The 11,624-nt window shown below is 37.4% G+C and overlaps 1 protein-coding gene across 6 annotated transcripts in view; it reads right to left on the bottom strand.

The window, feature by feature from the left end:
* Positions 1-11,624, bottom strand: part of INPP4B (inositol polyphosphate-4-phosphatase type II B) — a 753,420-nt gene that overhangs the window by 512,202 nt on the left and 229,594 nt on the right. For 3 of the 6 annotated variants that reach the window (XM_034661574.1, XM_034661578.1, XM_034661576.1), the window contains exon 1: positions 2,173-2,440. The exons of the other annotated variants lie outside the window; for them this stretch is intronic. The gene's annotated coding sequence lies outside the window, so the exon portion shown is untranslated. Of the gene's footprint in view, positions 1-2,172; positions 2,441-11,624 lie in introns of those variants that run through there. 6 annotated transcript variants of the gene reach the window in all.

The following is an 11,624-nucleotide window of genomic DNA, read 5'->3' as shown; positions in this document are numbered from 1 at the left end:
ACTGGCAGCAGATAATAAGATACAAAATCAAGGGTAAAAATAAAAGCTATAGAAGGCATCTATGCCTGTTAGGAATCTGATTGATCATTTCAAGTGCACTGTCATAATAATATCAACTAGGGTAATGGCCACAGAAATGGAGGAGAGTAAGCTGAGAAATGATATGAAGAAGAGTCAAAATGATTTTTCTCCTCATTGAATGTGAAGGGGCTGCAGAAGCAGTGAAAGGAAGATCCCTGCTTACTACATTCGTGCAGACAGCAGGAAAGGTCAGTCTCCAGTCTGGGAAAGAGGATGATTGCATTTTGCATTAAAAAACTGAGCTTGAAGAGAGGATGTAACTTGCAGTAGTACAAGGCCAGGAAGAAGCAGAACCGTACTTAAACCCAAATCTTCTAAGTTCNCTCCAGTCTGGGAAAGAGGATGATTGCATTTTCCATTAAAAAACTGAGCTTGAAGAGAGGATGTAACTTGCAGTAGTACAAGGCCAGGAAGAAGCAGAACCGTACTTAAACCCAAATCTTCTAAGTTCAGAAATTTCTATGGAGAAAGAAGGAAAGAAAGGAGGAAGGAAGGAANTAGAGATAGAGAAAGAAAGAAAGAAAGAAAGAAAGAAAGAAAGAAAGAAAGAAGAAGGGGGAGGAGGAGGGAGGGAAGGAGGGAAGGGGGGAAGGAAGGGATTTCTAAGGCCTATATGAAGTTCAGTGTATATTGAGATTCTGCAAGGGATTAATACGAACTTCAAGCTTCTGCAGCTGTCAATTTCTAAGTGCACAAGCAATCACATATATGTGCAAAATTATAAGCAACTCATAAAAATGTAAAAGAATAAGTGAAGTTCCCCTTTTATCTCTGAGTTCCATTGGGCTTTATCTAACAGTAAGGTCCATGTTCCTTAGTTTCAAGTAAGAGCTGCCCAAGGCTTTCAACAGTCACCTGATGGACTGTCGGAGCCTAGTCAACCTCAGAGCTCGCTGGCTCCAGTGCTGTCATTTCACAGGAATCTGATCCTGCACATTCAAACATGTACATATACGTTAGATGGAAAAGACACGGGTGTGAGTAATTTAATTTGCACTAGGTCTCTCAGCCTATGTGAAGAGCAGATGGGAACTGGAGTTTTAGGTTGCAATTCCCTATATAAATTGGCAAAACTGTTGAATCCTGAATAACTACACACACACACACACACACACAAAAAGTATCATCCTTTGGATACTTCTGAATCTATATACAGCACCAAGACTGAGATCAGCTCTGAGGGTGGGCAGAAGACCCCATCGCTCAACCCACTGGGTTCTAAGGCACAGTTTATCCTCCACGAGAAACAAGAGCAGACAGAAGTTGCTGATCATGAACTACTACTCATTTTTCCAACTGTTCGCTCCTGGTAGTAAGGAGAGGTGTTGGTGAGCCCCACATCTGCCCCTCCAGCCTTCCCTTCAAGAGAGATGATGAGGCTAAAAGCAGAGAACTCCTATTCTGGGTAGAAAGGGTAAAATGAATGAGAAAAATCTCTTCATTCTAGATAATGCATTTAAAGGTTGAATGAATGAATATATGCTGAAATAAGTAAGTTGATTCTCATTAATATAGTCTTTTCCCCTAATTTCTAGTACCTGTAAAATAAGTTCATGCACGTTGGGCAAAGTACACATAAAAAGGCATATCCCTTACGTTACACAGTGCTTGTAGTAAATTACCATAGACGAAGTAATCATTTTTAAATTCTTCTCTAACCACAGTTCATTACACACTCTAAGGAAGGCTTTTCATTATCCCTGTTTATTTATTTATGCTCCTGAAAAGGAATAAAAAACATTTCTAAGTTAGTTACTCTCAAATCATACTCCACCTTCTCGCAATTAAAACACAAATTTACTGAAGACGCTGCTTGCCTAAAACAACCGTGTTTTCAAAATAGACACTTTGTGAAATTTGTTAGTAACAGTTGAATGCTTAGGAACAGAGCAAAGTTTCAATTAAAAGATTACAGTTCCGGAGCTAAAACGGGAGTCTGTATGCTCAAGGCCAAGCTTTCTTTCCTACATTCATTGTCTCTTGATTTTAATTTGGTTTTGATTTTGTTTTTCCATTTTCTTTTTCTTTCCTTTTTCTATTTACTGTTCGATAGACATATAAATTATAGGGGAAAGAGCAGTCTGATCTTACCAAGAAAGTTGTTTTTCTCGAGTTGTTTCTTTCATTTTCAAGTGGGTTCCCGGCTCAGTCTTACTTTGCACGATCTGAACCTTCATTTCTTCTGGTGACTCACCAAGGTCCAAAGTCTGCCCCAGCACTACCTGAATGCTTGACTCACCCACGAGTCAGCTTGCTTACGGGAAACTCTTCCAGTTTCCTTCACATAAAAATGGGATTTAGAAATGTCTAAGCAATAACTAAATGAAGAAATAAAGAAAGGACGTGCACTTTGGACTTCAGTGCTGTCATCATCATTTCCTTTCTGTCTTTCCTTAATATCATGTAAATGTCTAAGTGTCCCAAAGAAGTTGATGAAAACTGGGTACTTTGTGTATTTTTCCAAAAATACTCAAAAGTGACAACTCTCAAAAAAACAATGGTTTCATTCCCATCGCTGATACATTAAGAGCAAAAGAAATACATTAATAATCTTGTTAGGTAATCACAGATATACTTAACAGCTACTGAAAATATTATTTGATAGGACATACTTCAATATATAATTCAGCACTATTGACGGATTGAGGCAGAATTGCTTCTCAGTTGGAAAAAATATCAAATAGATACTTTTAAACTTCTCAGTAGGTAATAATCCAGTAAGTCTGGGAAACATTTTATAGGCATATGGAACAAGTTACTATGGTAATTGCAAAAGGATTATTAATACTTACAGGTCAGTAGTCCTGACCTTTTCAAATGTAACTGTCTTGTAGGAAATATAAGCTAAAAATAAACCAAATTGTTGTGATTTTCTCCTAAAAAGTTTTAGATGAATGAGATAGCAAATTAATGAATTAAACATATCACCCACATTTTTAGTCTGTATATGCACGTGAATAAGAAAGTATTTTCAAATTACACAGGATTGTACACACGTATACATTCTGTTTCTCTGTCTAGTAAATTCTAGATAGCCACTGGAGGGCCAGATGGAAAGGGGAAACTACGTAGTCTTCCTTTATTCATCTCTGTTTTGACCTTATATTTGGGAAAACTGAAGGATAATTCTGGCCAGTATTTGTTCAATTCTATAGCCTGCTGGAACAGACAATATCAATTTCACAGCAATGACATAACCATTTATTCCCATCACAGCAGGGCCACTTGCCTGATGAAAACATAACTGGAAAAAAGTCCTTCTTACGTGGCATTGTAAACCATCTGCCATATTCGGGTTTTATAATATGTAGCAAAGTCAAAAAGAAAAGAGTGGAAACAGAAGTTTCTGGGACAACATCAGTATCTACGAAGTACAAAGAGATCATAGTATCAGGGAAAGGTACACAATTATAACCAGCAAGTGAACATGCCAAAGTACCTACCACTGCGAGTGAACGTGGCTTATTATTGCTTTATACATGTTGCTCTGTAAGCTTTGCTGTATTTCCAACCCATCCAGGAGTGATTTATTTACTTGTGTTTATTAACAACCACATAGTGCTGTGTGCTAAATCTGTTCTACGTGCTTTATAAATATTAAATCATTCAATTTGCATAACCTTATAAAATGAACATGCCTAGTTTACAGTTAGGAGAAACAAAGAGAAAGAGCCAGGATTGAAACTCAGGCAATCTGTAACAGGATCTCTGTTCTTAACCCTACGCTGCACTGGTGATTGTCTTCTTTCTTACTACACGGTCATAAAAATTTCTCCAAATTATGGGTAACTCTTTAAAAGTGAGGATTATATTTAAGATTAAATTCAAAATTAGCACTAAGATCCACATTTACATCCTGGTATTCTGTAGTTCAAGAAATATATGCTTTCTTTCCTGCAAAGCTTTTATATAAAACATAGGTGGACATAAAAGAAAAGATGAAGGATGTTTTCATCTCACCATTGATAAAGAATACAGTTATTAGATCCAAGAAAAAAATATGTATTTAACAAATACTGACTCTCACACATAAATTTTCTGTATATAGGAAATAAATGGGTAGGAAAATAAAATAAACCCTTTTTTCCCACTGCCTACAAAATATGATTTATTGTTTTGGATGAGTAACTAGGGGCAGGAAGCAGTGAGACCTTCCCATTCAAAAAAATGTAGGATGGGGCGCCTGGGTGGCTCAGTCGTTAAGCGCCTGCCTTCGGCTCAGGGCATGATCCTGGAGTCCTGGGGATCAAGCCCCACATCAGGCTCCTCCACTGGGAGCCTGCTTCTTCCTCTCCCACTCCCCCTGCTTGTGTTCCCTCTCTCGCTGGCTGTCTCTCTCTCTGTCAAGTAAATAAATAATATCTTTTAAAAAATGTAGGATAAAAAGCAGGGAATAAATAAAACTAAGAAAAAATTAGTTTGTACCTCTCTATAGAGAACTACAGTATATACTAAAGAAGTCAAATCATCTTTCAGTGTCCATGAAGAACAGGAAAACAACAACAACAACACAAAATTGCTTCTTTCTGTACTTTGTTTCATACCAAATAATGAACTGATTTTCAGTGGCATTAATACGTTCTCTTGCTAAACAAGTACATCCCAGGGGTCCCAGACTTCTTTTTTCTCACTCTCTTTTTTAAAAAAAATCCCTGAATACTTATTTTGGGGTGCCTACGTGGCTCAGTTTGTTAGGAATGCAACTCTTGATTTCGGCTCAAGTCGTGACCACCGGGTCCTGGAAGCGAGTCCCAAGTTGGGCTCCTTCCTCAGCAGGGATTCTGCTTGGGATTCTTTCTTCCCTCTCCTCTGCCCTTCCCCCTCCCCCACTCACATGAGCAAGCACTCTCTCTCTCTCAAATAAATAAATACATCTTAAAAAAAAAAATCCCTGAATACTCATTTGAAAATTAACTTAGAGCCCTCGTCACACTTGTTCCTTATCCACTGAAAATTTTCTATGCGTTATGAAAATTAATTAGGAAATATTTTACTGCAATTTTTTAATGAGGAAGTAATAGGACTAACATTGCTTTAAGTGTTGTAATTTGGGGAGAGGGATAAAATACAAACTGAAACTTTGGTAAGCATAAGTTTCAGCTAATTTGAGTGGGGGGAAGATTCAGTTCTCTACAATTGACTATAAGCTCCATGAAAGCAATATCTGCATTGATTCTGGACTTAGGAAACCTAACACCCAGAAGATGCTCTATGGTTAAAGCCATTTTAAATTCTATTTAAAAGAAGAAGAAAATAAAATGTATTAGCAATTTTTTAACAAGCTAAGGCATTTCAACATGTTTGCATATCAGTGCTTTTACAGACCTCAACTGAACTCTTGATCCCGATTTTACCACCTGTAGCCTACAAGTAGAACTCGCAACATGCTAATGAATTGCTCTTCCTTCTCCCTCATTTCAGGCCTCTTTCCTCTTTCCTACATCTCATCACACACCCACCCCTGAAGGAAGACATATCCTTTTCCAACCCATAACCACCCAAAGTCCCCCATCAGATATTCTCTCTTACTCGGAGTTCTATCTTATGATTACCTTCCCATTTTTCTACCTGGTTCCCATTACACTTTTTCTTTGCACTAGTTCTGCCTCACCTCCCCAAAGATTTCCAGAAGTCCTCACTCAACCCTCCGCTGTCTCCCAGAAATGGGAGAGTGCAAAGTCGGGAAAGAGGTGGAGGGGAAAAGAGGGAGAGGCCTTGGTACTCCCAGTTGGAGGCATTATGCATCCAGAAAAGCTTCAAATCCACCCAGGTCCAATCTTCCTCAGTTTTTTCCCTTCTCTTCGTCCCACCAATTGTTCACCTGGATCCCACATCTTGAAGTCACACCCCCACTGATCTGTCTAACCTGAGCAATATTTGAATTGGTTATGTAAATAAGATAGCTAACCAATGTTCACATGTACTAGTTAACATTTATGTTTAAAGTAGGCCAATAGTGATTACATATATTCATAAACACCTAAGAATCTTTGCTGTAAGTTTTTTTTAATAACAATACTCCATTCTTATCACATGCTCAGTCTTTATAAATTCTGCAAAACCAGCATAATTATGCACTGGCAAAAAAAAAAAAAAAAAGATAGTTTCACACCTCTCTAGAGATTGAAAACATCAGCCCAAAAGTGAAAAAATTTTATTAACAGCCACGGAATTAAATAAAATAACACTTTGACAGTTTTGGCAAGGGGATGGCAGACAGTAAATTAGAATCAGATTATTCCAGAAGTAAAGAGAACACCAGCTAATTAAAGAAAACATAGACCTATATTTTAGCCAAATGGTATTTTTAAAGGCTATGGTGATAAACAGTACTTAATTGCACCTGATATGTAGAAAGCATTGAGTAAAAATTCACTAATCGAATAAATCAGTGAATGAATGAATTAATTGCTTTTCTGGTTTATACCAGGACTATTAAACTAAATTTAGAAATAGCCATTTTCTACATTCTTCAGTTATCTATTATTGCTTCAGAAAGATTTAATGATAAAGATTCTGTCTTCTTCAATTGCCAGGAGTAGGCTCCTTTCATTTTATCTTCTCTTTTCAAAGCTCTTCCCGTCTTTGAAGGTTGCCTGTCATACTGTCCTGTTGTTGAATTCACTTAGATCTAAAAAGCTCTTTATCACGGGTTCATAAAACTATAACATTCTGCTCAACGCTGGCATTATAAGGAAACAATGCTGCCTCACTATTCTGAGAAGCGCTGGGGCATTGGCACGTATGTCTCCAGGGAAGGCCTGAGAGCCAGGTATACCTGCTAGACAAGCTCTGGGGTGTCCCCACTCCTGAAGGCTCCTCCAGTAAGAAGAGAGAAATTAACACTAACGTTGTGATGCAAGGGGCCACTCAGTCCCTTAGCCATCCTGAGGCATTGGTGGGAAGTTGGAAAGACACTAAATACAATGCTGCTTCTCACAACCACACTACATTCTGGCAAAAGCACAAGTCAGTGACAAATCTGCATGTGATTATCACTTACAGAAGAGGGCTCTCGCTGCTCCTCTGCTCGTAGGATTAGAATGGATACAGAGAAATTACCAAGGATTTAGTGATTCAGGATTTTTTAAAGTAAGGAAATTTTTATCTGGGTGAGAATATTCCAACTCCCCCCTCTTATTAACTCTCTGAGTTTAGACTAGATTCTTCCTTTCCCTTTCCCTTTAATTCTTTTTTCTCCATCATAAAATGTGAGGGAATAATACTTACCTTCCAGTGTGGTGAGTCCTGTGGTTGGCATGTAGTAAATATTTGTTGAAAGACTGATAAGTATAAATAACTATTCAATAAATGGGAATAAAGACATATTTACATAATATTATATAATTATATTGTATAATTATAAATTATATATAGTATCATATTACATATTATATAATAGGATATATATTGTTATATTATACATTAAAATAATTATTATATATTTATATATTATATAATTTATATATTTATTAAATTATATAATTATAATTTATAATATATAAATATATTTACTATTATTTAGTCATAAATAATATAAATATATAGTAAGTATATATTTATTAAATTGTATATTTAATATATTTATAATATAATGATATATATTTACTATTATTTAATAAATAATATATATTAAATATACAATTTAATAAATATGTAAATTATATAATATAAAAATATATAATTACATAATGTATAAATAAAACAAATTAATACCAATTATTTGCATAGTATAATATATGTAATATACTTACGTATGCTTATATATGCTTATATGTATTTTAAAGAATTACAGTGGCAGAGAGGACAGATTGTTTTGGGTTGGTTATACAAGATGTGGTTCCCATCCCCCACAATGGTTTTCATCTATTGCAATCCTTACCCAAAGACTCCCAGTTCCTACAGGAGGAAGAGAAATGGAAATACTAACCCCAGTACCTAACTTCTTTAACAGAAAGGAGAATCAGTAAAGCTGAAAATGAAACCAGTCTTCTATCAGTTGTTTTATTTGCCCCTTTTACTGTTCTCTGTATCCTCTCACTTTCTACAGTGGAGAACCACATATTTACATGCTAGTGACTAAAAGTGGGGAGAGGTCCCCCTGGGGATGGCCAGCCAAGCAGAGAGCTTTCAGGAGGATGGAGAGTCAGAAATGGCTTCAACAGTCAATTTGGTGTGTCCTTCTGATCAGCTTTCAGTATGACCTTTGTTGACATATTCCTCTTTTATCCTCTTTTATCTTCTTGCTTGAATCGTGTGCCACCCAGTTCCGTCCTTCTTTTAACAAATCTTTCCCTCTTTTTCATGCCCAAGGCCCTACATCCATTTATGGCTTGTCTCTGGCAAGGGTAGGCAGCAATTCTTTGTTCTTCAAGACAGTATGTCAGAAAATGGAGAATTTTGTCCCTGAGGTAGGCCATCATGGTATTTCGGTCTGAAGATAAAAACTCTAAAAGTCAGTCATACGCTTGGCTAGAGGAGGGTTATCTCCACCAGCTTGTTTCTCAACCTTATTATGCTAAAAAAAAAAAAGAATGTAGTTCACCTTCTCACTCTTAAATTCCAATTTTGAAAAATTTCCAACTAGGGGCACCTGGGTGGCTCAGTCAGTTAAGCGTCGAACTCTTGATTCCGGCTCAGGTCATGATCTCAGGGTCATGAGCTCGAGCCCTGTGTCCAGCTCCATGTCATCATGGAGTCTGCTTGAGATTCTCTCTCTCCCTCTTCCTCTCTCTCTGCCCCTTCCCCCACTCAGGCATGCATGCTTTCTCTCTTTCTCTCAAATAAATAATAAATAAATCTTAAAAAAAAAACAACTCCAACTATTATCTTTGGCTTGGGTCACGTAAGCGTGGTGAAAAGAATGTAAGTGTATGGTGGAGAATTTAGCACATCATCATAGATTCCTTGTGCTAAATCACATGTCTAAGTTTAGCTCAAGAATGGCCACAGAGGATTTCTGAATACAGGCTCTCATGCTGGACCAGTCCCATTGCCACCTGTTTTCTTCACTTTAATGTCCTCCTCATCAAACCCATCTTGAATTATACTCACAATTTGCATTCTCCAATTTTCTCATGTCTTTCTACTTAAAACATGTTGGCTATGCATATACCTATTTATTTGCATAGAATTCTACAATTTACAAAATACCTTTATATGTATAATTTCAATTGATTATTTTAAATGGGTAGGGAAATTGGTATTATCCCTATCTTGTAGGTGACTAAAGTAAAATTCAGAGGTATTAGAGGACATGACTGAGATTATATGACTAAAAGGTGCCATAGCTGAACTTCTAACTTAAACCATTTAACTGTTGGACTTCATCAATGCTGAATGCCTTAGTACGACATTTAAGAGATTACAAAATCTGAACTCATCCACTTCCAACATTAGATCTAGCTGTTCACAAATAACATTTCTGGTCTTCTCACTGTCCCCCAACTTCATCTGGAGAGCTGGTTCTCTCCCGCACTCTGTATTTCCCAACATGGAATATTCTTCAGCCTTCTTATTCTCTCTGTTTCCTGACCCAGACTCTGCTAGCCTTTCATCTACTTAAGATCCAGGTCACATCCCACCCTTCCTCCAAGCTTTCCCACTTGCCACCAGCCTAGTATGGTCTCTCTTCCATGAGAGCCCTGTGTGGTTATTTTTCATCTCTTATGTGGACATTATGAGCAGGCCCTCTTGACATTAAATGCTGTCTTTAAGGCTTACCCTGGCTGGATAAAGTTACTTGAAGCTTAGAGAATGAGAGTATCCCCTGAGATATCATGTTTTCCTGTCATCTTCTGTTGTGCTGTCACTGGAGACAGAAAATCACCAGCTTATCATGAGAGTACTTTTCAAAATTGTCAGGATTCAACTCAAATATCCTCTCCTTGATAAAGGCTGCCCTGACTCTTTTAGAATTCAGCAAGCTTTCTCATATCCTCACAGTAATTGGTACATGCTACTAATTTAGCACTTAACATGCTGTAAATTTTTTTGTTCGTTTATACAACAGCCTACTTTCCGTTGCATAGCTCCATGGATATAAGGAAAGTGATACTCATTGTGACCCACTATGGCACTGACTCCAAATAGACAGACTTCATTAAATATTTTGTAGCTGGCTGGCTGGCTGGCTGGCTGAATGAATGAATGAATGAATGAATAAAAATGTAGATTTAGTAGCAACTGGAACACAGACTCCCTTAATGACAGTTAGCTAGCTCTGAGAGCCTCAAGATAACCAACAAAAGTCTTGTTAATCCTTAATTTGGCTGAAATAAGTTTCAACTCTGATAGGGGTCAAAGGAAGAGAAATTTACTGTGGAATATGGTTTCCCTTAGGAAGTGTTAGCCACATTATTTTGGCTCTCCATTCAGTCCCAAATCCCATTTGACCCATAGTTTAGCAGAATCATGATGAGAAGCCAAACAAAAGGGAAAAAAGAAGAAAGAAAGAAAGAAAGAAAGAAAGAAAGAAAGAAAGAAAGAAAGAAAGAAAGAGAGAGAAAGAAAAAGAAAGAAAGAAAGAAAAAGAAAGAAAGAAAGACAAGGAAAAAAGAGAGAACAAGAGTCCCTATTGAACAGAAACAATGGGTGGATTCACTCAAGGAGAAAATCAAAACAAGAACTACAGCAACTGTTTTTAAAAAACGTAGAGGATTTTGAAGACCTACTCTATTTAACAGATGAGACTGCTGGGGCCCAGAGTGGGTTGTGAGATGACCAAGATTAAACAACTAAACCAAAGTTTTCTACCAACCATCCACTTTCCCCACCATACTTCACTGTTTTTCTGATGTTTCTATTGCTGCTATATTATGAATTTAAAAGTTCCACAGTAACAAATAATGATATAAACATATAATAATAACATAAACACCCCTGAGTTCCTATTTCCTCATCAAGAAGGCAGAATGATCCGAATAGCCAATGTACAGGAGCGCCTGGGTGGCTCAGTCGTTAAGTGTCTGCCTTCGGCTCAGGGCATGATCCTGGGGTTCTGGGATCGAGCCCCGCATCAGGATCCCTGCTCCGCTGGGAGCCTGCTTCTTCCTCTCCCACTCCCCCGGCTTGTGTTCCCTCTCTCACAGGCTGTCTCTCTCTCTGTCAAATAAATAAATAAAATCTTGAAAAAAAAATAGCCAGTGTACAGAGATGCACAGAGCCTTAGCTAGTATTAAGTGAAATAGTGAGTGTACAATGCTTAGGACAGAGATGGCATATTGAAAACTCTCAATAAGTATTACTTGTTATTAGCAACTATCATCTACCTCAGACTCATGCCTGCTTCAATGCAGATCTTCCTGGAAAAGCTGGCATGAAAACAGAACTAGTACAAACATGATGTATTCGATGCTTGTCACAAATATGAAGCTTATGATAACTGTGCTTTACCATTACACCCTTGACCCTGTGGTTACTACTATGTATACAACCTGCCTAGTTGATCAAATAATTCAAGGTGCTGGATGAAAAATTACATATTGCCTGTGCCCAGGTTACATTTAAGAGATTGAATCCCTGACTGTACCCTTTCATAGCTG

This window comes from Ailuropoda melanoleuca, chromosome 5 (assembly GCF_002007445.2).
Source record: "Ailuropoda melanoleuca isolate Jingjing chromosome 5, ASM200744v2, whole genome shotgun sequence".
NCBI lineage: Eukaryota > Metazoa > Chordata > Mammalia > Carnivora > Ursidae > Ailuropoda > Ailuropoda melanoleuca.
This window is presented reverse-complemented; position numbering and strand designations above follow the sequence as displayed.